The 23,884-nt window shown below is 37.8% G+C and overlaps 1 protein-coding gene across 9 annotated transcripts in view; it reads left to right on the top strand.

The window, feature by feature from the left end:
• The first annotated feature begins 6,792 nt into the window (after positions 1-6,792).
• LOC129774766 (uncharacterized protein DDB_G0283357) overlaps positions 6,793-23,884 on the top strand; it is a 77,164-nt gene continuing 60,072 nt past the window's right edge. For 6 of the 9 annotated variants that reach the window (XM_055778713.1, XM_055778716.1, XM_055778714.1 and 3 more), the window contains exon 1: positions 6,793-6,936. The gene's annotated coding sequence lies outside the window, so the exon portion shown is untranslated. Of the gene's footprint in view, positions 6,990-7,922; positions 8,060-16,132; positions 16,230-23,884 lie in introns of those variants that run through there. The other 3 variants (XM_055778710.1, XM_055778711.1, XM_055778709.1) reach the window with 3 other exon arrangements.

Here is a 23,884-nt window from a genome sequence, read left to right as displayed (position 1 = left end):
ACTAGCCGTCGTTATTGGTGATTGCCAATCTTCTCTTTTTGCTGCTACGTCCGGCATACCACAAGGTAGCCATCTGGGCCCGTTAATTTCTCTGATTTACTTCAATGACGTAAATCTGGTAATGGATGGACCACGACTATCATATGCAGACGATTTGAAAATTTACCTTCAGATCTGCTCAATAGAAGACTGTCGCTTCCTTCAACGACAGCTGGATGCTTTTGCTGATTGGTGCACTCTTAACCGAATTGATGTAAACCCCGTCAAATGTTCTGTTATCTCGTTTGCGCGTACGAGACAGACCATATACAAATATGTCTTGTTCGACACGGTTGTCGAGCGCGTTAGCGAAGTCAAGGATCTGGGAGTTATTTTGGACACGCAACTCTCATTTAAACAGCACATCTCGTTCATGGTTAACAAAGCGTCCAGAACTGTGGGGTTCATTTTCAGGATTGCCAAAAACTTCACGGACATCTACTACCTTAAAGCCCTCTACTGCTCTCTAACTCGTTCCATTTTAGAGTATGGTTCAGCAGTTTGGACTCCTCATTACAACAACGGTGTCGAAAGAGTGGAATCACTTCAAAAACGGTTCGTGCGATATGCACTTCGTAGATTGCCATGGACCCCTTCCGATTACCGAGCTACAAGAGTCGTTGTCAGCTGATCAACTAGGAATCTTTGTCGGTTCGTAGAGACACAGCAAGAGCTTTGCTGATTGCTGGTGCTTTGCAAGGACGCATAGACTGTCCCGTTCTCTTGGAAAAAATCAATATCAACGTTCGACCTCGAGCTCTCCGAAATAATTCGATGTTACGACTGCCTGTACTACGCACGAATTATAGCATTTTCGGTGGATTCAGTGGTTTGCAACGACTCTTTAACAGAGTAGCCAGGCTATTCGACTTTAATCTATCCCGAATACTTCTTCGTCGAAGATTCAGTTCTTTTTTTAATGATGAAATTGCCATGTGATAATTGGTTTATGTTATGACTCTGTGACGACTTTTATGTAATGAAATATTCGTATTTAGAAGTAAGCTACATCATTAGGGCCTTAAAGCCCGTTGATGAATTAACAAATAAATAAATAAATAGATACATTTTTCTTATTTGTGTCGCGCACCCCTGTGGTGTTTAAGCAATCCGAGATGACAAATGTACAGTGTCGATATCTGGTGGCGACTTCCAATTAGGGGCCATAATTTGGTTCCCAAACTCGTTAGTGTAATCTCCATCACATTAGAAGACACGAAGCCGCTTTTCAAATGTTAAAGTTTGAAGGAAAATTTTCGTATCATGTTGTTTATTTACTTCAAACAAGTATTTTTCACATTTTTTTAACCGTTTGTTTATAAATTACCAACAACAGCTACTGAATTGTTTTCATTATTATATATAGATGTCTTCAAAAACAACTTTTTCTTCAAAAATATTTTTTCGCCTGCTACAAAAAAGTGTTTTTCATTTAAATAGAATACTAATTTTATACGGAAAAGTTATTTTTCATTCATAACTTTAATTTTAAAAAAGTGATCATTCCGCCTGAAAATCAATTCTCGCGTAACTTTTGAAAAGGTCCAATGTAACATTTTCGTCAACTCGAGAAAAACGAAGTTGAAGACCCGAACATTAATCTGCGAATTGTATTGAAAGGCATCGATCTCTATCGCTACTTTCACCACTAGCAGTCAAGAATAACTCTGAAAAACCAATCGTAACTGTCGTTCAGTGATTTGAGCTCAAATTTGAAGCCTAGGAACGAAAAATGTTACATTGGACGTTTTGACTGCCGCGTTTGCACATTGGACATATTACGTTGCACGATGCGAATCTGAAACTAACTACTAAACAGCAGATATCAGCATTTCGTTCTAAAGACATATTATTGTTGTTATCACTCGTTGAATTGCACTGAAATCGCTAACAACGCCTGTAAGAAACAAAAACCCAAAACGACCGAAGTACGACTTTGTGTTGTTTTGACTGCTTTGTTACTTCGGACGTTCCGAGCGTCGGAGGAAAGTGGCGTCCGAAGTAACAGCCGAGTGCTTAAAATACGAATCTGCACATTGGATATTTTTTGTATCGGCGATAAAAAGATGAAGAAGATAGATACATGAACGATTGTTTTTGTAATGCATTCAATGATTGAAAACTAAGAGCGTGCATCCATTAACTCGATTTGTTTACTTTTGTTACATAGGACCTTTTCAAAAGTTAAGCGAGAATTATTCTTTGACGTTCCCGTAACCTAGTAAACCTAAGACAAGACCAGACAACTGGCTTCTTACTCTTCTTCGTCGTCCAAAAACGAAGCCATGACATGAAGATGCCAGAGCTGCCAAATATTATAAAATATCGGATTTTTCAAATTTCTATTTTAATGAATCGTAACATTTGGTTGGTGCGAATTCAATGATTATTGCATATTTTCAAATAGACAATCTCAAAAATATGCTTTAAAAGGATAAAATAAGTCTTTTAAATACCCATATCTATAATATAATCGTTTCCAAAACAAATTTGGGATTTTTTTTTAGCAAATAAATCTAATCTGACAACCGTTACAGCGTTATGCAGATTCTCATTGTCTGAACCAAAACATTCTATCTTATTATATGAGCAGGAATACAACCAAAACAACGTTAGGAAGCCATTTTATTCATACAAAACGTAATTCAAAAATAAAAATGAAGTGTAAAGCCTTAAATTGTGAGCGAAGGACGGATACTCATCCTGAGTATAAATTTTATCGGTTTCCTCAAGACAAAAATATTCGGAAAGAATGGATTCGATTTAGCGTGAACAGTGAATTAGAAGTTCCATTCTTTGAAATCAATCAAATCAAGCACAAGAATATGTAGCGTAAGTATTAAAAACTAATTCTAAAACATATCCTAATACTAGTATATATACAGGCTCATTTTGTTGATGGGAAATACAATGAAAATGGAGTTACGAAAATTCCGACCTTAGCTGCATCCGCGAATGAGAAATGGGAAGAGATACAAAGTATTGAGAACAATTATGATTTGGTTGACGTATATGAAGGAGATAAACAACTACAGGAAGAAATATTTCGTTTGAAACATCAAATTTCCAAGCTGAAAAGGTAGTGTGTCAAAAAATATGTTATTTTCTAATATTTTATATTGATGTAACCGTTAATAGAATTGTAAAACAATGGAAGAAAAAATGCGGATATCTGACCTCGAGAATTCGTGGAAAACAACCCTTGAAGAAGCTTTTCAGAGAAGATCAAATTAAGCTATTAACAGGAGAGGTTAAAAAAGTGAAACGTTGGTCCAATGAAACGATTACGGAAAATTTACAAATTCGGTTTGAATGTCAAGGTGGATACGACAAGCTTATTCAAAAAGGCTTCCCGTTCCCAGCCACGAGGACTCTACTACGCCAAATTGAAGGAGTTCGTTTCAGTCCTGGTATGTAATTATAATCATATGTCTCATCGCATGTTAATATATGAAATGATATTTTGTAGGTATTCTTGAAGATATATTCGAGCTGCTACAACATAAAGTCTCCACAATGTCGGTTGAAGAAAAGGACTGCGGATTGGTTCTAGACGAAATGAGCATAGACGAGGCAAATGAGTTTTGCCAAAATACGAAGCAGTTTGTTGGAACAACAACGCTTCCTATGTCCCAAACTTTAGCCTGTAAAGCTTTGGTATTCATGCTAGTTGGAATCGCAGCGCGCTGGAAACAGGTGGTTGCTTTCGAGTACACCGGCAACTCTATACAAAAAGAGTTTTTGAAGAATGCTGTATTGTCTGCAGTTTCAAGAGCAGAGGGAATCAGTTTGCGTGTCCATTTTATAACAACAGATTCCGGGTCCGAAAACCAGCGCATGTGGAAGGATTTGGGGATCGATATTCGTTGCAAAAATGAGACATTAAATGCTGCGATACCTCATCCAAACGCTGAGAACAGAATGCTAGAGATCATACCCGATCCCGTACACGTATTTAAAAATACAGTACATGGCTGGTTGAACAATGTCTACCTGAAAGTTCCGGATTGGTATGTTCGTGAAAAAAAGCTAACATCCAATATTGTTCATCGAGACCATTTAACCACAATCGTGAACTCCGAAATAAACAACACGTTGCGGCTTTGTCACAGACTAACGGCCTCGGATGTGTGCTTTGACAACAGAACATCTTCAATAGATAAAATGAAAGTATGCAACGCAACAAAATATTGCAACAGGACGGTGGCTGCAGCATTGAAGTTTCATGCGGAAATACGAGAATTACCGGAGCTTCTTACTACCGCATGCTTCATAGAAGACTTTGCTCGATGGTTCGAGCTTATCAATAATAGGGCAGAAGAAAAAGTATTTTGTTTGAATGATCCTATGAAATATGACGAGGATATCGCTCATCTGAAGACCATGGTGCGGTTAATGTATGATCTCCAAGTAGGACACGGACATTGGAAACCATGGCAAACAAGTGTAATCGTTTGCACGAATGCAATTGTGAGGTTGACAGATCGGCTTTTGCATGAAGGACACCCACAAATATTTACATCGCGGTTCGTCCAAGATTGTCTGGAGAGTCTTTTCTCATTGATTCGTGCAAAGCAACGACGCCCAACTCCATTGCAATTCAGCAATAACTTGAAAATTGTGACTCTTTCGCAATACATGACCGTAGTACCGAATGCTTCGTATACAGCCGATACACAACAACATCTTATTGGATTGATAGATTTGCTATCAAAGCGGCGTGAAGAATGTTCAGCCCAGAAATTGATGGACAATGAAGCAGCATCGACATCATATCGAATTTCAGCTTCATCTAATTCTAGTGATAATGTGGATGATATGAATATTGAATTCGACTATGAGTACACCGTCGATGAAGCGAAAACTTTTCTCGACAGAACAGAACAAAATTCGTTGTTCTATATAGCTGGTTTCATCATCAAAAAAATTATTCAGCGGGAAAGAACATGTCAGCAGTGTAACAAGAGATTGGTAGTCAGCAAAACACAACCTAGATTGTATCAACCGTCTCTTTTTTCATATTTGCGAGCTACAGCTTCTAACTCTCCCATCTGCATAGTGAATGATGAGACTTTTAATTTCTTCTTAGCAATGGAAATTCTATTCCGAAATATGAAATCGCATTTGGAACCTAACGAAGCTGATTTGCCGAAGAAAATGGCAGGAGAAATGTATGTTTTGCCATCCACTTTATTCCATTGTGAAAAAACAAGGAATGACATTATAAAAAAATTTATATCTTTTCGTTTAAAAAGCGGAGAAAACAAAAAAACAAGGAAACGAAAATTTGATAGCAGGAGCATGGCATGGTAGAAATAAAATATATTAGTATCAGAAACCAAATAGATTATTATTAAACTAAACTTATGTCCATTTCCATTTTAGTGTTGTCCGAAAACTCATTTTTTCCACTTTTTCCCAAAAATGACTTTTTCAAAAAATCATAACTTTTGAACCTCTGAACCGATTCAGATGATCAATAAATCTAATTGAAGCCAATGAGGTAGATTTTTAATAGAAAAAATATTGAAAAAAGTATTGAACTTGGAAAGAGGGTTCTAGAGAGGTGTTTTTTTCGTTTTAGAGTCATTATTTTGTAAATTTAACATGTTTTAAGTCTTCGTTCAATATTCTTATGTGACTAGACTAGACCTATGCGACTAGAATCCTATCTTTCCGGTAAGTGTGATATTTTTTCAAAAAAGATTGGCTTATTGGTTTCAATTTAATATGTCGATCATCTCAATCAGTTCAGTAGTTCAAATGTAATAAATTTTTGCAAAAAATTATTTTTGGATAAGAGTGGAAAAATGATTTTACGGACGACCGGTTAACTTTGAAAAGTCACTCAAAAACTCAAAAAAGCCTATCTGATATCGAGATATGTTATGTAATAAATCCTCAGCTTTCAAGAAAAAACATAAAATATAAAAACATAAAAACAAAAAACATAAAAATAACAAAAAACAACTACAATCAATAGTTACGAAAACAAAATTCGATTTCTTGGCAAGCCTAATATTTTTCCAAAAAAGATTAATTGGCTTCAATTTGATATATCAATCATCTAAATCGGTTCAGTGATTCAAAAGTTATGAATTTTTAAAAAAGGCACTTTTAGGAAAAAGTTGAAAAAAATTATTTTTCGGACCACCCTAAAATAAGAAAAGGTCACCCTAACGAAAAAATAAAAAATACGGGTCTAATATTTTGCAATAAAGAAAGAAACTACCACTTTTCATGGAAATCTGAGGAGCACTATATCGGTTTGACATGAAATGGATGTATATATATATATAAATTTTTCAATTCAATCAAAATATAGTAACAAAATAATTAGGTAAAACGTGTATACAATTCCTTCACATTTCCTCTAAACTAAGTATCGTAATATCAATTAAATTCATTTTTTTCTAAATTCAATACAAACCCAACGTAATTTATTTTTATTGGCAACACTGGAAAAATCGACTTTGTTTACAAAATTTATCGAAATCGACCAATCAGAAATCAGAACGACTGACAGAAATTTGGTCCGTATCTGACAGAAATTTGGTCCGTAAAAGACCCCCTATTGTCTGATCTTATCTTAGAGTAAACGAAGCACAATGCCGTCAACGCGGAATACACCGCGCGAGCAGCTGACTCTGTTGACAATCGAAATCGATACCCACCAATGACAGCTGTCTGCGAACGACAATCGCCATCTTATATGGTTTTGGGCGTTTAATTTTGCTTCCGCTACGTATATCGGTCCGTCTCATTCACACCAATGCACAGAACCGTCGGATTGTCGCCGTCATTCGTGTCCGTATTTTTTCCTAGGGATTCGATTCGAAGTTGGTTCGATTTTCTCCGCTGGAAATCTTTGATTTCGTCTGCTATTTTGCGTAACAGGTACAGCAAACAGTGCTTGAAGTGTGCATAAGCGCGTCGGTAACCGTGGAAAGGTGAATTTGGCAGTGAGAAGTGGTCAGAAAGTGCGAAAATTTTCGGTTTAAATGCTATGGGCTATTTCTCGAAGAGATTTCTTTTTTCTTCTCTACTTGTTCCATCACATAAGCAGTAGCAGCAGCAGCGAAACCTTTACCAGCCAGTCAGCAGTGCTAGCAGAAGTTTACTTGTCGAATTTCAATCAGTTCATGATGACACCAACACAAGCGCAGCTGAAAAGTGGTTCATGAAGGAATGGAATAAAGAAAAACGATGGTTTTTCTGTACAAACACGACGGGTGCAGCTTTTTGTGTGGATTATCGAAGATTTTCAGGATACAATTTCAAATTATTATTCAATTGTTGGTAATGTTTGGCATGGAAATGTATTTTGTTTCAATCTCACATAGAATCGACCTACCATTTGTCAATAGAGAGGCTGTATAAAACCCAGATTAATCATGCGATCTTTCATAAATTGTATATGATTTGAAAGTCTCAAAATATTAATGTTTTCTGTATTCATTTTTGTTGTATTCAGTTTCTTTTTTACTCCTCATGAGATTGTGTGCGTTCAGCATTCCGTCAGTCGCCTCAACACATTCAAATAGTCGGGAAAATTGATGTTTTCTTCGAGACAATGTTGCCGAAATCTCGGTTCTTGATGAAAGTGTAGTGCCCATAGTTTCGGCATTGTGTATAATGTCTTGAGAATAATACTTCTTGGTTCATTATTGCTATTTTTAATAGCGAGTGCAGACAATGTTAGATGACAGCGATCCATGATTTTAGTGTTATTTGAACCGATGCATTGTATACAAACATAATTGAATACAATTGGATGTTTTGAAAGTGTGGCCCAAAGGCGAATGTGAGTAACGAACAGGAAGAATAGAAAATTCGGTTTTCGGTGGTGTTTTCTAAAGGTGCGGCATTCATAATTCAGTAAAACATACATTGGAACGTTCAGTTGTACACGAAAGTGTCAAAAAACTTTGAATGCACGAATGTTTGATTTAATGTATCACGATTAATTTATCGCTACTGAATTGTTTATTCATTTTCAAAGAATCTGATAATATATTAGGTAAGATTAATACAAGACTCTCCTTTCTTTTTTCATCATTCTCGGATTAACTCTTAACCAAAAAAATCATCTTTTGTCTGTTAACTGAATACAAAGCTTCACAGAGTAACAAAGTTGTCTACATTATGAAGATTCGCAAGATCAAGAGGCTGTCGAACGTGTGTTTTATGACGATGTCCTTTTTGATTTCATCCTTTAACGCCTTTGAAATATCACAAATGTTATTTTGCATAGGTAGATATCAATTTGTGCAGCGATTTGTTTATTGTTCGGAATTCAAAATACAGTAGAACCCCGATTTTCCGCGAGTGAACTTTCACAATTCATATCATGTTTGAACTTCGTTTTTAGTTCTTTATTGCATTATCTGCGGATTTCGTTATTAGCGGTGACCTTGCCACCCTATTCCGCGAATAATCACTAGATTTTGCTATCTAGAAAATCTTTTTAGCTTTGGTTCTTTTCTCATGAAAATGAAACATTTGCTTGTTAAGCATACCAGAAAACTATTCGTTCGTCATATATCAACAACAGTTGCGTTGGTTTCATGATGAACTAATTTTGACCGTGAATTTTGCATCGTCAAAATTCAAGATTGTTTTTATATCCTTTTTCTTAGGTCTAAAATGATACATACTATTTTAAGCCAAATAATTTGGTGGAATGAGCTGCCTCTGTTAGTCCGACGAGACGTCTCAATTAGATCAACAACATAAAGGTTTTTATCGGAAGATTTGCGAAACACTAATAAACTTGTGAGAATTTTAGGAATGCAACAACAGTGATTTTTTCAAAGCATAACAATGTCATCGTCTGTCGAATCTGGCCTCAAACAAAGTTCTACCTGGAAGAAGCGTTTCGTTCTATGAAATACCTAAACGTGTTTCGAAAACATCCATAAGACGTCGGTACGGAAGCTTTTTGAATTGATTCATTTTGGTTATCAGTACATTGAGTTTACTGATTGTTAATACTAATGTTTACTCAGAAAATTTATAGCTCTTCATCCAATAATTCTTCCAATTCAGAGTTTTCAAGATTTTGGGTGATTTTTCATTTGTCTATGCCATATTAATTGCTGTCCATACTTCCGGTGGTACCAACACAGTTCGGTTGTCGTACTGTTGTTACTGGAGCGAGATGTTGAACGGGTTCTACGATGATTAGCAGAATTTTGCTTCAAGCGTCCATTTGCTCCCTCAAGCCCTCCATTTGATCAGATACTGCATTCGAGATAGGAGTGGGAACCGAAGACACTGACGCGAGCCGAGGAAACTCGGTCAATTTGTCTGCCAGAATTTAGTATCGTCCCTCGTTACGTTTGCCAAAATAAACTGTGCCTCCGCTTGCGCGAACCACATTTCCGGTTCTGCTTTCCAGAACTCCGGAAGCTTCACGGAAACAACGGCTGCTGCTCCGACAGGTTCGATTGTTCCAGAAGTTCCACCATTGCTTGGTGGTGTTGACATTGTAGTTTGAGGTTAGGACGAGGAAGCGGTTTGAAAGATTCGATATTTTATCGAGAAACTTGCTCGAATCGATTGAGCATACGAACGGAACTCACGTCGCGGTCACCAATGTGGTGGATTAACGCCGGAAGAAACGAATACGAACGGATTTGTTATCAAAATAAACTTTATTCCTCTAAGAATTTAGAGTGTTATGTTTTCTGCGTGTCGCTACTGATTACAATGTAGTATATGTCTAAGGTGAACACGTTTTCAGAAACCAAGGTGTATCGATATGACGTGTCCACAACACCAAAAAGACGGCGTGCTTTTGACGGTTGTTACCGCGATCCGGGGCGAGAAAAAACACTTTCAGTTGTCTACTTAGCAGCTGCAAAGCTGTAATTTATTTGTTGATCAGAGTGTTGACTACCCTTAAAATCCTTGAAAATCAGGGAATTCAATCAATGTCAGGAAAAGTCAGCGAATATCAGGGAATTTCGTCACAAATCGGGAAAAATGAAATTCCGTCAGTTAGAATTCGGTTACTGCAGTAATTATAAAGTAAATGATATAAAAAAGTTATATTTGACTAGTTTGACTCTCTGTAGGTTTTTCAGTATATGTTGTTTACTTTTGCCTGTAGGACTAAACAGCGCCAAAATAGACGACTTCTATACTCGCGATGCTTTACTGGCATTTGGCATCAGTATCTACCGTTCAGCTTCAACCAATTCCTTTTCTTTTCTTCTATCGATAAATTCATGCTTGAAAATCATACTATGAAAGCTGAGCTTCTGTTGGTGCCTGGAAACAGCTATGTAGCACAAATCACTCCACACTGCTGAAAAAGACATGGTTGTATTGAGAAGAATGTTTCATGACAGCCAGGGAGCTGAGAAGGTCTAACTAGGGCGTTAGGATTGGGCAATCGATTTTTTTTCGGATCGATTCATTGTACCCGAAAAAATTCAAGATCGATCTTTTTCCTTAGATTATTTCGATCTTAGAGTTTTTTTTTCCAGTGGTGGCTCTGACCATTGATGGGAAATTGATAGCTCAGGAAATTACACTATGGTTAAAGAAAATCACTTGGGGTACTATTAATCACAACTGAATATGTTTTCACGATGCTAAACGTTCAAAAAACGGATTTGGAATGATAGTTTTACAATTGGTTTATTTGCTTCTTCCCGGTATATGTTCGGGATATGCTGCTTGTGTTGATATCATACACCACACATTGCGTTTCGATGGGAAGGGAGTGGCTTGAAGGATTAAAAATTCGGGAAGGATTGGACATTCGGAAATTAAACTACTTTATGGAATACTTGATCTTCGTTCGCATTGTCGGCCGCGAACATCCAGTGTACATCGATTTTAATCTCACCATCTGACAAATTTTATAAACATAATGTTAACATTTGGATAGCCTTCGAGAATGTCGAATTAGCGATATTTCCGATTTTTCGGATTAATTATTTCTACTTAAAACAAAATCACAAAATCGAACTTTTCTTCTCGATATTTTCGATTTTTTTTATCGTAGAAAGAAATATGTAAATTTGTTTTTCAATGAACATTGATCTTAATCTCACCAAAAACCACTTTACAAATTTTATAAGCATTGGATTTCTTTCAAGATTGTCAAATTAGTGGTCGTAAACTTAGTAGAAGCAGTTTTGTAAGTTTGGTCAATACAAAACATGTGTTCACAAGTTATATTTACACCACCATATTCACTAGGCTGACAGTGAAATTTGTGACGAGATGAGATGGTGACATCAGGCTGGATAGAACTAGTAAATAAATTGGGAAAAAAGGCATTCGATTTTTCAAAAATCGATTCTTTTGTGCTGATTTAATTAGTGAATTGATCCCTGAGCCGTTTAGAAAACCGATCCATCAAGATCTTTAGGATTGGGCGATCTTTTTCTAAAAATGATGATGATTTTTGATGAGTTCCGGTATTAACACTCTGCATAATAGGTTCGTGCTATGTTTTTTGACGTAGAACTACGTCTTTCATTAAGGGTGCCAAATCAGAAAACAGGTCACGTTTTTATGAAATAAAGTTAACGTTAATAACTATTTTTGCCGTTAACGGATTTTGGCGATTTACATACTAAACGAATCGGAAATTCCCTAAGATTTGTTTAATATGCTATACATTAGAATCCCTTTATTTGTAAACGGTTAAATTTCATGAAAACTTTAAGCGTTTCTATTTTCCCATGCATTTGTTCAGTCCATTTGTGTGCTTTCCCGATCAGAGCTGTCAATAACGAGCAACTTATCGACGACCAACGGAGGGGAAATCGTAGGATATAAAGTCACCGTGAACAAAGGAAAAGAAGAAAAATGAAGGGGAATACTTGCTTAGAGTATAAACAGTGAACTTTAATTCGGCATCGGACTGTTGAGCAATCCAGTTCACCTTGCTTTTGCTGTGCTTCGATCTAAGATTGGACCCCACCAGTGGTAATTCAACTTGGATATCGTCGTGTGGTTTTTCCAGTTCGTTATTCGTATCGTGTGTTTTTTCCGCGTCATAAATTGGACGTTTCGCACAGTGTGTGATGAGCAAAAAGAAGAGGAAGGCTGGCTCGAGCCCTGCAAAAAACGAACGCATTCCCAGGGGCAATAATATTTCGAGGCAAGCGTCATCAGATGATGCACGCGATGTTGGTGCTGTGAAAAGCGCTCGCACTGAACCGAGCCTTCGCATCGAACAACAGCGAAGTAGGCGACTTCAGCGCGTCGGTCGAAAATGTAAACACCGTTACACAGGCAGCAACAAGCTCCCCCCGCTGGTAGTGAAGGCGGTTGCTCTTGACAAACTCATCAACGAATTCGCATCGATGGATGTTATAGTAGAGTACAAGCTGTGTGGCATAATTCAGTCTTTTTCCAAGTAGTGAACATTGTTTGTTTTCCGTCATCATAAGGGCTTCGATGGTGTTTTTGACATTACATGAATGTATTAAGTTGACGTTATGGCGAAGGAGGCGTTAAGATTGTACCAAACATCTTGAATGTCGTACTGGAATGTTACAAGTTATTTGGGTCCGCGTGCCAGTCGCAAAACTGCCTACAACTAGGATTGCATTTGCACTAGTCTTGATCATAATGAAGCAATGCTACTGTTTTCGAGGTTGTTGATATTAAAAAAAGAGTTTATTTCGCTTGTTTAATCACCAACAAAGTGAATGTCGTTCTGGAATTTTGTATGTGATTAGGTTTCACTTGCCAGTAGCAAAACTTCCTCCACTAAGGGTGACTGCGCTTATCTCAAGTATGAGAAAGTAATGCAACTTTTTTCGAGGCCAGTAATATAAACAGAAGTGTTTCTTTTGAGAATAGCGCAAAATGATGAGAAGTGTTTATATTCCTAGTAGTTTCAAGCCACCAATGTATGGCTCTGTATGCATGCTATGGCGAACGCTTGTTTGGCGCTTGGTTTACGTTTTACGAACGACGCCTGGAGGTGCAATTTCACTGAGGCAATACTAAATAACATGTAGCATGATATTTGATACTTGCAAGTGTTGTCATTGTTGTTGTTTTCTCGCGGTGCCAAAGATATATTGATATAATCGACTGTAACCGAGTCTATGTCAATTGCGAAAAAGGCCACCGGAAAAGCGTTTGAGGTAAATTTTCAATGCATTGACATGAAATAAGTTGCGACATACGATCAGCTAGTGTATTGTTCTGTGAAGGCAAGAATGAATCATCAGTCAATTATCTTCAACTGATTCTACAATGAAAAAAACATTTCAGAGATTGTTCTATTAAGCAGTTGTTTCTAAAACTTCACAGCATTATAGAATAATATCCGAAGGTTTAAACAAACGACTTTTATAATATAACAGCGTAGTTCTACGTGAACAATGCGGTTGTATCTTGGTTGTGTCCAAGATACGACCGCATTGTTGACGTAGAACTACGCTGTACTATATTTTTTTTTATTTTCGACGAGTGCGAAAAATATGGTGACGAATGGTTTGCCTAACTTCGTAGAGATAATGGCTTCTGCTGTCGCACTTGGACAATATGTAGAAATGCAATGCGGATGATAGATAACTTAAATTTGAATTTATTTTAAGATGTTTTTCGGCGATTTTCTCAGAATACCCAGAGATAACCTTACCGCTGCGATTGAAAAGTATAAGAAAATGTAAAACGAAGAATAAATTATATATTATATAGTCAAATCGAGCAATTTTAGGGTTGAAAAATATGGGATTTATAAATTTGAATTTTATGAGGAGTATTCTTGGTTACCTTCTCAGGTGGGCCAAAGATAACCTCTGCCGCCGTTGTTGGAAAAAATACCGTAAGAAGCACTACGCGCGATGGATAACAAAATTTATGACCGATTCAGTTGGTTTCAGATGAATTCTGTTGGTTGCCTTCTCGGGTTGCCCAATGATAACCTCTACTGTCGCGAGTGCATAAGATTTTCGAAATATTTCTTCGCATGGTTGAGAGTTCACGTTTTCAGAATTATATCAGTCACCGCAATGAATCTTTATTCTTTCTCATTCCCATTTACAATTGTTCTTTCCACGATAATCACAGGGGAACCAACCTATAGAGACGACTCCTCTGGTCGCGATTATCATACTAACATTCCGCTTCTTTTGGTGGCTATAAAGACGTCGGCGTCGGCATCGTTATTGACTATTTAAAGTGCGATTCATCGAAACTTGCACAATGAGAATGTTTTGCTATTCCCAAGCGCCACTCTATGTTGTCTTTGTGTAATACCGCTGCTTCAGGACAATCACGGAGAGCAACTACGAAGTGCAGCGAAGCTTAAGTTTTATTTTAGGAAATATTTCTACGCTTTCATCACAGTTTATAAAACGTTATTTTTCATGAGATAAACAATTGAATAACTGTAAAATGCCACGCGTTATCATTACGCCCTAACTGCCACGTTTTGATTGGGTCCGATCTACGGCTTCTCTAACACAGACTTCTAAATCATGGACCCTGGGGAAATCGGTATTGCAAATATATGCAAGTTGGGGGTACTTTTGTTCTCATCGAAATGTGTTTTCCTACCATGGAGCCTGGGGAAATCGGCATTGCAAATATATGCGAGCTGCGAGTACTTTGTACTCGCTTGCCTGCGTGCAGACCAGAATATGTTTCCCTAACACGTACTTCTAAACTGAGTATAGCCTGGGGAAATCGTCATTTCAGATACTAGAGGCGAATGAGCTTTCAGGTTTACAGTTTCTATAGTATAAAAAGTATAAGTTGAAGTTGTTGACTCATGCAAGCCGTAGGCACTTCTGTACCCGCATGTTTTTTTTGCACTCCGGAATTAAATACACATTCACACGGACTGCAAAAGCGGGTACGATCATAACGCTTTGGCTTGGTTATTCAAGACTGCATTGGAAGACATGCCTTCATATATATTGCTCGCCGAATTTCTGTGCATACCGTTTGATGATTGAGCAAAATGCGGATAACCTTTTGCTGCGATAACGTGGATTGATTCAACATATATTTTGGCAGTCCTATGCATCATACCGAACGTAGAAGGATGGTCATCAAATTTACTTGTAACGAAGAACATAATTTATTACAATGCATGAATTGATCTTACAAGGCATTTGTTCAAATTCTTTACTTACAAAGCAAATATGTTGAATTCAATTAAATTCGAAATGGATGGACAGTTCTGTTTTTTATTTCAACTGATTTTAGGGAAATGATTTTATCTCGGTCGAAGTACTTATTTTACGCTTCTGTCAATCTTTCGGATCTTTCGTGGTGGTTTCTGAAACAGCTTTTTGTATAGTGTTGGGGAAAAAGAAATGTCATATTTCTGATCGAAATTTGACGCGTTATTCAACATACTTAAAACTATCCAATTTAAGTCAAATATGCGCCGTTTTGTTCGCAAACTTGTTGCCATTTAGAAGGAAACTTCATTACATATATTTATATTCGCAACTTCATCACATATATTTTGAGTTATATTCGCAAAGAAAAAATCGCTCGATTCTGCCTGAGCGGGATCAATCCGGCTCACGATTAGATTCACTTCTACAGACGAATTTTGGTCTCAAATTCAAATTCGTCAGGGTCGCGAAACACTTAAATCTGCATGTCTTTCTAAACTCTGCCATTCACCAAAATGTGCAACGAAAACTTTATTCTGTGTTGACGAAATCCAGCTCCGGAATGCCTGGTAACCCTGTGTCAACTGCACACCGTGTGTGTGTGTGTGTGTGTGTGTGTGTGTGTGTGTGTGTATACGCCTCGACTAGTCACAGCAGCGATTCATCCCACCCGCCCCCGACCTTTCTCGCTGTCTATTGTAAAACTCCCAAATGTCCCACGATGATTGTGGCACGGTGTGTCTCTGTGGTTGTGCACGGTATGTATGTCGTGCTACTTTTGCCCCTTCCTGTGCCATGGTGGCAATATTTTGCACACTCAACATTGATATGCTGTGTGAGTGCCGATTGCGCTGGGAAGGTGGAAAACAACCATAATAATAATGGTGATTCACGTAGTTCCGCGCGGACGCTTGTATTGGTGCAGCCGCGGGTTCACTCGCGAATTGATTCATGTACCTTTTTTTTGTATCTTTGCTTCAGTCGACTTTCGATGCTTTCGGGTATGTTTGTAGTTTTTGCGTTCGCTGTCTCTCGGGTAGAAATTTCTCGCAGTGTATAGAAAAATTGCTTTTCTAGGTAATTATTGCTTCGAGCGAACGAATCCGGGGTGATTTTTTAATTTGGTTCACAGCAATACATACTTTGAAGATATTCAGCTACGAGTTCAATGTGACGATGGTGACGTACGAAGGACACAACACAGCGATCGTCTTCGGGTGTGTCATGATACGTGCATCGGAAAGAGAACGGGGATTCACAGAAACCCTGTTTCATTCATGAAACCGTTTGTGCTAGTCATTAGAAGCCGTTATTCTTTCGATTTATACCATCTTATGCCACACAATGAATGTGATTCTGAATGTTCTCGTGAATGCAAATTAAATTGCCACCTATTAACTAGTGTAAGCAAAAATACACCCTCAAATTACTCGAAGTTGTAATCCCAGTTTTTTTTTCCATTTCGCTGCCACAGCTGATGGCATAACGAGTGACAGGGTTGTGTTGGTGAAAGTTACACCTTCGTAGAAGAAAAAACAAAGTTGAAAAACAAGTGTCAACGAAGACGAGCTAAATTCACCCGGAGACGGATTTAGGGATATTCCGATATTGCAGATGGATCAACGAAATCCGTCTCAAAGTGTTTGTAAACTCAATGATAATTGTTATCAATCAAGGCCCACATTGTACTAAATTATTACGTGTCCAAAAGTGAACTTCAACGAAACAGAGCGTTTGTATAAAAACAAGCGAATTTACGAACAAAGCAATGCGAAATCCTGTGCTCTATCAGATAACGCTAACTCTGATAACTACAATTACACGGTTTATATTCAAGCGCTTAAAATAACCTTGACCTGTTATTGGTTTTTTGTGTTTACCCAAAGTATTCCGTTCTAAATAAAGGACCACGAAAGCCAACATTGACTTTAAAACAATTCTGGGATACAATGTACATCTGTTTCATACACCTGCTCAAACAGTTGCACCACCAGTAATGGCTTTCTCTAGGTGTGTTTATGTTATTTTTCATAACCCATATGACACTGAAAGTGATAGTGAAACTCTAGTCGACTCCACAAAGCGTGTATTAAACGGCGCGGGGCAGCGTGTGGCTATTCGGAGCTGATCGTTTCAATTTATCTTTCGGTACGTGTAATCCGAACGTGGAACACATTGTTAACGGTTGCATCAATTATTCGATCAGTTTGGCGTTCAAGTAACATGAAACGATGCACTGCACGCTTATCATTTCTTTCATTTTTCTATTTCGCTCGGTTTGTGACTGTTGTGCTACTAGGAGCTGCACACGCGGCGTTGGTTGTCGTTCCACATTCGCACAATTTTAGCTTGTGTACGGTGTCAAGTACCCCGAGCCGTGGTAACGGTAATAAGGTAGATGGGAATGTTTACCAAGCGGAGCCGTACCATACACCTTTCCGCGCCGCCGTTGTCAGCCAGAATATAGAGTGCATTGTTACAATACCAGCTGAATCGGTTCAAATCGCTGACGGCGAATTGTTCAACTTGCTGTAGTTTATGATCCACAAGTTTTCAGTTATATTCTATGTTTTGGTTATCGATGTGATCCTTAATTTTTGGCCTCGTTGGGAATTTACTTAATAAGTATGTTCTGTCGTGTAGGGCAGAAAAAAGCTTCTTTTCAAGCTTGGTTCCGATTTATACTTCAACAGCTATCGACAATTGCAGATGCCAGCGTTAATTCCAGATCTAACAGTATACGGATAAAATATGCTGCTTAAAGCGAGTCCAATCCGCCTTTTGGCATCGTCATAATTCTGTCCAACTTCTATAATACCAACCTGAATATATTTCGTTGTAACACAAACAGTTAGAATTTCAACAAGATATTTTCATACATTGAATGCTTCATTCTAGTATAGTTTTTATAAGACTATTTCAAAATCCATAAGTATTACCAATGAAAAATTCAAAACAATCCGCTAATTTTCATGTCAATAATTGGTAACCTTGCCATTTCGGTTATTAACCTAGAAAATTCGCGTTGGCATATCAAATTCTGAAGAGAGCGGATTTCTCGGTATTTTCCCATCTACGCAAAAACGGTAGGAGAGAGGATTCCAGAACATGTATGTAATCCTTGCTGTTCACTTTGAATAATGTGAAGGCTATCTTGAGCTTTCCGGTTGCACAGAATCCCGCCCAAACCATGCACCAGCCTCCTCAAAAATTCCTGGTTGAAAAATACTGTTCCTCCTTCCAGAAACCACTCAAGTACCCGTGAAAATCATCAGGACCATCCAAATTGAACTTTTTTTTCGTCACTAAAAATAATCTCTACATTGAAGAACTTTTCGTTATGGTATACAGTAAACATTCACTAACTGGGCGAAAAGGGAGGACCAGTGTAATATTAGGAGCTTTAACCTTTTAAGCCCTCTTTATGTGAGGACTTTTTACCGAAACTTGACGAATTGTCTCTCGGGAAACATTTCAATTTAAAGATTGCTTTATTTGCATAAGCGATTTTGAAGTATTCGAAGCTGTTCTAACTATATCTCGCATATCACGGTCAGAGAGCTCCGATTTATGTGGAGCTCTCTTCTTCTCACCGTATCCTTGAGGATTCACTAAATAATTGAGCACTACTCGATGGGATCGTCCAATCCGACGAGCAATTTCTCTGATACCAACATTTTCTTGGTGAAATACATCGATTTGTCTTTTTTGTCTCTCCGTCAGTACTTTTTCCTTCGGCATTTTCCAGATTTATTGACCAAAACAACTAAAACAACGGAAAATGTTACTGGTCTCATACAAGCTTGACACTTGAAAAATACAAAAAACATTTGTTTACGCTCAGCGCATGCACACACATGCAACACATATGAAAATCATGCAGTGCATGGTAGTCACCAATACCAATACACTAGAATATACATTGAAGCATTGTTTGTTTCCAATGACACAAAGCAACAAGATCCTCACCTGGTATTATAGAAGTTGGAGTGTATCTTACTGAACAAACAAAAATTGATTTTGGACCATTCACTCAACTAGCGACCCAGGTCGTCTTCGCTATACTTCAGTTCCACTGACGAGCAATAGTACCTTTGTATGAATTGTGCCTTCCAAATCGCCTTACCACCTTAACAAACGAATCCGCCATCTCATTGCTCGGTTTCAAACAATGCAATGGGTATAATAGTTTTGAAAAAAAATTCTACCAAAACTCTCGGGAGTTTATTTGTCTCAGTCTTTTTTATGAGAAAATAAGACTAGTGATTATCGAGCTTCATTGATTGAACAGCCTCTAGCTAAGGCTGTCCGGGATGATAAAATAATGATCCATGAACAAGATTTCCTGGAGCATAATATATGGCGCAAGGAGCATGTACAAGGATCTCTGAGTACTGATTTCCTATAATTAAAAATGTAGAAGCTAGCTGATCCACGAACTATCAGTGAGAGAATATTCTGTGAGAGCCAGCTCCACGATTTCGCCGAAAAGATCGAGGGAATAACCATGTAGTGCATATGATCCGCAATTACATGGATTTTATTCACGTGGGTATATATAAAATGACAGGAATTGCAGAAGCAAACTCGGCTGGAGATGCCTGGTGCCTGGTGGTATCATAGTATAAAGACATGAAACTAGTATGAGGAATTAGTTGCAGTAGATTTTCTAAATTATCAAACAATGGGTTTATGATCTAGCTACTGATAGTAAATCTATCAAATAATTCTGAGAACCGAAGAGTTAACGAGGGTACGTCTGCCAATACGCCGAGACTCGTGCAACGATGTTGTATCCTTCTCAGCATAGAGATATGAGCAACAGAAGCTACCGTATTTCAAAGCAGATAATATCGGGGTTTTCTACAGTTTAATGAGATGCCACCACACGATGTTTCGATTATTGTATGGAGAAAGTTGACTTTCTGTTGGCATTCACAGTCGTTTTACAAGATGATTGAAGAATCGGTAGAATTTGTCCTTCCTGAAAAACCCAACCATTTCAGTTTTCTCCGTAGAGAAATTAATACCCAGCTTGGGAGCTCACCTGGACCGGTTGCTCAGATCACCTTGCACTAATTTTTGCAGAACGCCTGGACTAGATCAAGCTATGGATATCACTCCATAAGCTGGAAGTGTCAATATACATATATTCATTTTTACTTGGTCCGTGCGGAACAAGATTCAGCTTCAGAAATTTGTTGAGCTGGTTCAGCAAACGTTGTTTCGCCGATTCGCAGAAATTCTTCAACAAGGTGTATGCAATTTTATTATTATAACTAGCTGACTAGACGAACTTCGTCTCGCCCGAAATATTTTTTATATGAATTCTTTCGAACATTTACGTTTTCTCATCAAGAGAACGTTCGTGGGTTCAATCGCAGAACTCTCCATTGATTGATTTTCTAATTGGTTCTCACCAATTTCCTTTTACTATAGATTTCCTATTACTTCTACCAAAACTCGGCATTATAATGTAAATTCATTTTCAAACACAATTTTCGCTCACGAATCTTGATGTTTCTCCGTTACATGGAACACATGTACTGAGAATTTATTGCCATTTTCACTTCACACCAACGGCACATGAAGCTTAATTCTGCAAATCCGAAATCCAATTGGACTAACAACGATGTCATTGTAGAACATATGGGAATTAATTTGTTTCGAACTTTCTCTCAAAGCTTTTCAAAAACAATTTTTTTTCTCATCATAACATTGATCTATGGGAAGAGAAGAAAACAACAAAATATAGAGGGCTCAAATCGGGCCATCCCTTCCTCGAGTTTTCCGCTTACCATTTTGCCTTTCATTTTTATTTATATACGAGGCCAGTCCAATAAGTACTTAGCTTACAAAAAAAAACAAAAATTTTGGAAAAGTGGCAATTTATTTCTCAACATAGTCTCCTTTTAGCTCGATACACTTGACCCAGCGATGTTCCAACTTCTTTAATCCATCTGAAAAATACGTTTTCCCGAGGTCTGCAAAGTAGGCCTCCGTGGCGGCGATGGCCTCCTCATTCGACTCGAATTTCTGCCCGGCGAGTGACTTTTTCATGTTTGAAAACAAAAAAAGTCGCATGGGGTCAAATCTGGGAAATACGGTGGATGGGGCAGCAGTTCGTAGTGCAATTCGCCCAATTTGGCCGTGGCGACGGCGGATTTTCATTTTTTTCTATTTTTCTAAAATCCGCGGACACGCCCGCTTCCACACACGGTCAAAACAAAACTGCGAGTCCGACTTGGCTAAAATTTTGACAGTAGCCGTTTACGAGAATGTACTACACGATAAGTAATCTCTCTTGCGATACTGACACCATCGGGCGATGAGGCTATGTACTTATCGGACCACCCTCGTAGATAAAAAATATAGGTATGCGTTATTTCGCTTTCGTTATTTCCACAGGTACATCGATTTGGAAGTCTGTGTTGGGGAAACCGTAAATCGGGCCAATGAAAACTTGGAGTTAGGGCGTTTAGATAACGCTCGACATTTTACAGTTATTCAATTGTTCATCTCATGAAAAATAGTATTTTATTAATTGTGATAGACGCGGATAAATATTCCTTGTCAATTGATGCAAAACATCTTTCCGATCTATTAAGAAATGTTTGAATTATAAGCATTTGAAATACGGGTAGGGTCAGTTCACAAATCGGCAGAACAAATACATGGGAAAAAGGAAACTCTTCCAGTTTTCATAATTTTAATTCGTTTAGAGATTAACGAATTGAAATGTATAGCATATCAAACAAATCTTAGAGAATTTTCAATTCGATTGGTGTGCAAATCATGAGAATTCATTCACAGTGAAAATAGTTATGATTGTTACCTTTATTTCATAAGAACTTGACCTGTTTTCCGATTTGGCACCCTTCCTGAAAGACGTAGTTCTACGTCAAAAAATCAGTTTGTGCGACGGTGTTAAATAAAATATAATAAATAATTGCACATTTATTTTTATAATAATTACGTCATTTGAATGATAAAAAACAGACGAATTAATGTGCAAACTGCAAACAAAAACTTTTCACGGTTGGCTTTTTGAACCCCAAAGCTCTCGCTGCTGATGTAGGTTAGCGGAACGAATTGTTCGGATTTCGGTCTATCTTTTTTGTTGAAAGGGTGTTTCTAGTTATTTTTGCCAATTCAAGAGCCAGACGACGATATCGGTAATAAGGAGATCATAAAAATGGTTCTTAAGTTATATTTAATTTCCAAGTTTTTCGAGGTGAGTTTTCATGCAAGAAAGCCTGAAATTCGCCGTCTCTGAATTTATTCGGCTGTCCAGGGTGTGGTTTGGCATTGTAATTAAAATCCTAACTTTTGAGACTTATAAAAATGTTATGGGTAATGGAGCTTGATTACTAGAATCTTATTCAAGTGATCGATGATTTTCTGCTATACTTTGTTTCAAATAGGAGGTATTTACCTTATTATGCTTCTAGAACTGTTTACATCACCATCTGAAATAAGATGCGGAAACTTATTTAAGGTTCTAATACTTTTTATTACCATTTTGTTGCTTAATAACACGTCTCAATTATGCTCCCTTGGCCGAGTGGTTAGCGTCATAACTAACATGCCGGGTGTTCGGGTTCGATTCCCGTTCTGGTCGGGGGAATTTTTCGTCAAAGAAATTTCCTCCGACTTGCACTGTGATCAGGCGTATTCTAGAGCTTGCCACTCAGAATGCATTCATGGCGTGTTATTTGGCATAGAAATCTCAACTAAGTACTAATAAAAATGACGCAAGTAATACTACGTTGAGACGGCGAAGTTCCTCTAGGAACGTTAGTGCCATTGAAGAAGAAGAAGAAGAAGAAGAACACGTCTCAATTATATTTTGAGTGGCAAGTTACGTCGGAGTAACTTTTTTGGCGAAAGAATCCTCCGGGTTCAAATAACCTGACCTAACCCAAAACACGCTCAAATTGAGATACAATTTATCTACGTTCCCTGTACCATAAATACCCTACAAGAACGAACAAATAAAGGGCCCGAAAACTGATTAACAATCTGTTACCAATATCTGAATTTGTATTGCATCATTTGTAAAAGAAATAAGTCGGAGAGCCAAAGATCAACATTGGCCAATCCATTGGTATTGGTCAAATTATGAATGGAAACCACCCTACATGGAGAGTCTAATGACCCCGAAATTTGAATGGAACACACAACTCACGTGTACGGTGATCGATGTTTTTATTATGTTGCAGCTCAGCCTTTTCATTGTACCGTTACACCATTCACGTTTTTGTTATTGAGTTCAATCTTAGGGTGTATTTTGTGTTTAGTAGAGTTTGTGATTGCGTGTTGAGTCGCTCCCGAAGCTGTAGTGGCAGCAGCAGATTCTTTATTAGATCCTAGTTAGAATTAGACAAATTTTGGTCCGATTCTAGATATTGATACCCGATCTAGCTAAGTTTTTCTGTAAAGACTTTGTGTCAAACTGCCCAACAGAACTCTTCAGTTCGTATGTAGATTGTGCGCAAATTAATTATTGAAGTATTTTTCTATGCTATAGAAATCAGAACTTTACAGACTTTCACATTTGTTCTCGTAACTTCGAGCAATTACGCAATCATACACAGAACAACTTTTTGAGGTTGCATGGAACCTGCTCTGCTTTCTACACACCGGGCAGAAGCTGAACAGGTTGCAACCATATCGAACCACCAGGAAGCGATCCTGAAAACACACAAAAAAAAACCCAACATGGAAAAGAG

The sequence above is a fragment of the Toxorhynchites rutilus genome, chromosome 3 (genome assembly GCF_029784135.1).
Source record: "Toxorhynchites rutilus septentrionalis strain SRP chromosome 3, ASM2978413v1, whole genome shotgun sequence".
In the NCBI taxonomy this organism is placed as follows: Eukaryota; Metazoa; Arthropoda; class Insecta; order Diptera; family Culicidae; genus Toxorhynchites; species Toxorhynchites rutilus.
This window is presented reverse-complemented; position numbering and strand designations above follow the sequence as displayed.